Source organism: Monopterus albus, unplaced genomic scaffold (assembly GCF_001952655.1).
Source record: "Monopterus albus unplaced genomic scaffold, M_albus_1.0 scaffold127.1, whole genome shotgun sequence".
NCBI classification, from domain to species: Eukaryota; Metazoa; Chordata; class Actinopteri; order Synbranchiformes; family Synbranchidae; genus Monopterus; species Monopterus albus.
In genome coordinates this window covers 1,981,878-1,986,900 of record NW_018128007.1, presented here as the reverse complement: position 1 = coordinate 1,986,900, position 5,023 = coordinate 1,981,878, and the positions used below count along the sequence as shown (strand labels likewise).

The window sequence follows — 5,023 nt, the reverse complement described above, 5'->3', positions numbered from 1 at the left end:
GTTTCTTTCTTTCTGTATGGAAATGATTTTATTATGTTATTCCCAGAGATGTGACAATGTTTGGAGACTGAGGATCACCTATTATTCTGACCCTCTCATGGGGTGGACAAAACATACAGACACCTCTGAATATAATGTAGTCAGATCAACACCACCTTTAACTGTGACCTCAACAATAAACAAATAGTTGAATGTATGCATTTATGACAAAAACTGAAACATTTTGAGCATCATAAACAAATGTTAAGGTGGAAGTGTTGCATTGAAGTATGTACAATTGTACAGGTATACCTAATAAAGTGGTCGGTGAGTGTATAATCATGTCTTTAAAGAAGGAACCAGTACCTAGTAGCCCGTAGAAGATTTGATATTGGTTTCATATTGAACAGTATGACTGCAGACAGCTGTGCAAAGTAACTGTTTACATTTACTCAAGTACTATACTTCGATGTTCATTAAGGATTTCTGTCAATTTCTTTAGTATTTATATTTCAGAGGGAAATCTTTTTATTATCCATTACATTTATCTGACAGCTAGTTGGCAGTTTAAGGTTTTTCATTAAAAACAAACTCGTACCGTTTTAGAAGTTAAAGTGTGACCTAAAGGCACCGTTCTGTAATAAAACACGAAGATACTACTTGTGAACTTTCACTTAACCAAAGCAGAAAGTTCTGTAGTGGTTCTACTTTGTGGTAGTTCTGCTCGAGCCTCCTTCCTCCGCTGATAACAGGTTATTTCCTCGTTACTATTTATAATTGGGAGTATTTCAAGTGAAAGACATCTTAAAGACCTTGTGGGCCACATCAGTGGAGGGGTCCTCCTACCACCTGTCCCTCAGGAGCTGGTGCATGTGTGCGAACTGGCGCAGCCTTGTCTGCGCTCGACATCAGAGAGAGCGCACTGTGACAAGGATTGCGCAAGGCGTGAAAGAATCTATAATGATTCTTTTGAAAATGCCAGTGTCCTGTGAGTCCTGATCCTGACAGGCCAGACCGGCAGCTCTCATTCCCTTCCGTCCGATGCTGCAGGCAGCGTCGTTTGCATAGATACGTCCCTGCTTCCGGCGTTTTTTTAATAACTCGCAGGCTATGCCCGTAATTCAAGTTAACTTTTACTTCCTTGTGCACACAGATAGAGGAACTGACCGTTTTGCGGCTGAACTTTTTGTCAGCACTCCAGATCCTCTCCAGCTTCATTTCATAACTTTCAAATCATGATTCGATAGAAAACCAGTGGAAACGGTGTCGAGCTGAAAAGAATCGATTTCACTTCAAAAGTAAGTCTTTTACTCTTTAAATCTTTTTAGTGCGTGTTAAACGGCCTGTGTTGTGGCAGAGTTAAGTGTGAGGAGGGGACATCCGCTTTCTACTGGCAGCCTATCTGCCGGGCTGCAGAAGCCGTGCGTGACCAGCGCGGAACGCGGAGCCCGTCCTCTGCGCGCTCACACCGGAATCGCACCGGCAGCAGGCTGCACCGGACCCGGTTGATCAGTGGTAATGTGCAACATTATGGGGAACCTTCGTCGTTATATCTCATGTGGTCATCCCTTTGGACAAAAGATGTTTGCGGGGTCTGGGGGCCGCTGTGCCCTATTGAAAATAAAAACCCACAGCGGGATACTCAATGTCCAGTGTGTGTGTGGCCCCCCAGACTAATGTGCACTGTAATATATCAGGCCTACTGAACTGTTATGATGCTAGTAGGCTACACAGCTTTTGGTAAAACCGTTTTGGAGGTGTTGGCTGTGACCATTTGCTTCACCTTGCACTGGTTTCCTTTTCCTGTTAACAGGTCTGGTACTTGACCTAGGACTGGGACTGGATGTGACCTGTGTATTGTGCTGTAACAAAGTGGTTTAAAAAGGTCCTACATACAGGACTAGCACTAAAACCAGCTCTAGACCCTACATACTGTAGCAGGACTATTTTTCAGAGGGGGTCCACAGTGCTTCCAGTCGTAAATGCGTGTGGATGCTAATAAAAGCTGAAAGATTGTCCTGAAAATTCCTGAAATCAATTGCTGAAACAGGTGAAAGATGAGAAGAAATGGCTGAAGTTCTTTGTTGAAACAGTTGAGAAGAAATGGCTGAAGTTCTTTGTTGAAACAGTTGAGAAGAAATGGCTGAAGTTCTTTGTTGAATAATCTGAAGAATGAGATGCAATAAAGTAGGAATGGCCTTGAAGAGCTGAACATTTTGATACATTTGCTTTGCTAGCTGAAGGTATGCTGAACATATTAAGGATGTGAAAATAGTCCAATAGGACCCCACAAACTAGGTAAAACAAGTAGGTGTGAACGTGTGTGGGCGGGGGGAGGAGACAGAGAGAGGAGTTATGTTGGAGTGTATGTCCCAATTGCGCTGCATTTTATGAACCGCCAGATGGCACTCCAAGACTGTCATTGACTCAGCACTTTGAGCTCCCATTGACTTGTATTGCAAAATATAAAGCTGAATAGATTAAAAAGTATAAATGTTATAAAAAAAGTTGAGTACAAGCAGGGATGTCCTTGAAGAGTTGAACAGATCAAGACCTCAATGGCCTGTATAGCTGAAAGTATGCTGGACTTATAAAGTGCCAAAAAAAGGGTGGAAGATCCCAGAATAATAATAATAAAAAATAAAGAACAGGAGAGCATAGTGTGGATGCTTTACAGCATCCACACAAATAGTTAGAATTTCTATATTTTTAAAATGTCATTAGTAATGGATTTAATTTTGTCAGCTATTTTTAGATTGGTCTCGAACATCCATGCTAGTTTTAGTCATATTTTATGAACCTCAGGCTTTTTTTTCAGTCAGCCTTTAGTCAACTAAAACCTTGGATACACAACAATCAAATCCAGTGCAACCTAACTGTTGTTGTATGAACCAGTTTTTGCCATTGTTTGATACCAGAAACTTGGAGCATCCAGAAATAAAAAAAACTTGGTTGTACACCTGTTCTTACACTGGTTATTCTTTCAGGACTTTGTCAGAAGGTGTGGATTTTCTTATTCTGTCATTTTTTGCAGGTGGTGTTGTACTGGACTGTGTTATAGTCATGCGGAAAGAGTTTATATTTATACAGAGACAGAGCTACTCGTCAGCGGCTACACTGAAAACAGCAGTGGGTGGAGCTGTGCTCACAGTGTCTCTGAACCTAGACTGTCCATGCTGGGTTCCTTGGCCTATAGACTCACACAGATATTCATACTGTGCCATGCCTCTGTCCATGTGAGCAATTTCTTCCATTTCTTTTAGCTACGTTTTGGTCTTTCTTAGCTCTTTACCTACTAAATGTTCAGTTTTTTTCCCCGTCTAGTTCTTTTGGTGGCAGCAGTTGGTGTTTGCTGCTGCTGGAAACAGTGATTCAAGCACCAGGTGAATGTGCTGTACAGACAAAAAGAGGAAAGTCGGAGACTCTTGTTGGGGGTTTACTAGCAGCCCAGCTGACATGGCAGCATCGTGTTGTTCAGTGTTAATATCCAGCCAGCTCCTCGTGCTGGAGACAGGAGAAGTGTTGTGATACGTGTGCACACTGTGCAGCTACTTGCTGGGCTTCCATTATAGTTACATGCAGCCCAGCTCTGTTTTTGTCTTTGGTTAAAGCCAGTGCTGCTTTATTTTTTTACTAGTCAGTGTTAAATATTTTTAAATGATTCACATAGCTTTAAGTTTCACTCTATGTCGTTAATGAAGTCGTTTCAGCAGGTTTGATTGATAACGTACTAAACCTGTGTCAAACGCAAAGATTCCTTTGTGTCTGACCTGCAAAAACATAACATCAGCTGTGTATACGTCTGTGTTCCTTCGTGTACTATGGGTGAGTGTATATACAGTACATGTACAGGTGACCATATATGGCTGTATTGGCACAGTATTTGTCTTAGTCTATGTGTTGCTGCGGCATCAGCATGAGGAAATTTGTTAGTATAAGTGATACGGGGCAGTCCCTTCACAGAGGCAAATGTTTCAGCAGGGAAAACAGGGGAATCATTGTGTAATGATGACAGTTAAACATTAACTTCATTTCAGAACTGTGAAGGACACTTTCTAGTTTGTACAGTACCTTTCAGGACTCTTAGGATATACATTAGTGGTCCCAGAAGCAGACAACGGACATCTACAAAATAAATATATATAGTTTCACATTCTTATTAGTCTGCACAAGATAATGTACGCATTAACTTTATGATGCCTAGTGAAGCAAATCAAAGCCTTTTTTGAACATTCTTTCTCTTTCAATGTAGAAATATATAAGAGCACTAGCCACAGTAGCTTTTATAAATATTTCTTAATAGTTGAACTCAGAATTATTTCCACCGACTGAACTCTTCCTCTGGTACAGTTGTGTTTTGATATCTCGCTGGTCATTTGCAAGTTAAATATTAGGTTTTGTGGCATACCAGCTTGAACATCCCTCCAAAGTATGCGCACACACTGTTTTCATCTGACACTGAGTTTTTCCTAACTGGAATCAAAACCACCCTGCCCTCATTCCCTCAAAATCATGAAGCAGTCTACTAATACAGTATGTGCTGTAAGTAGAAAACACTTCACAATGAGAATAAGTGACTGTGTTAAAACAAAGGAAAGACACTGATAATAAAATGAACCTTAGCAGAAGACAGGCAGAACCACATTCAGATATGTATCTGACTTGCATGTGATATTTAGACTTTTGTGTGTAAGAAAAAGTCAGTGAGTGGTAGTGTTACGGCCCTTGGCGTCACGAATGAGCAGAGAGTCTCTACAGGTGCGGTATGTTTATTTGCAGTCGGCAATGACCAGCTTCGAGCACCGTGAAAACTTGCTGCGCTCACCAAGGCCGCAATAAAACCTGGATACCTTAGTTGCGTCTTCGGCCTGAAGCACTACTAGCTTGCGTGTTTTCTGAGATAAAGATAGAACCAAAATGACGTGAACATATAGCGAGAAAAGTTACCAGAGAACTATGTAAGCATTTACATTAACAATAAGCATCAAACCAATAGACAAATCCCCAGTACGAACGACATTATGGTTTGCTTACATCCTCCACG

General features: G+C 41.2%; 1 protein-coding gene across 1 annotated transcript in view; it reads left to right on the top strand.

The window, feature by feature from the left end:
• The first annotated feature begins 946 nt into the window (after positions 1-946).
• plcg2 (phospholipase C, gamma 2) overlaps positions 947-5,023 on the top strand; it is a 61,143-nt gene continuing 57,066 nt past the window's right edge. The window contains exon 1 of the mRNA XM_020612722.1: positions 947-1,277. The gene's annotated coding sequence lies outside the window, so the exon portion shown is untranslated. The remainder of the gene's footprint in view (positions 1,278-5,023) is intronic.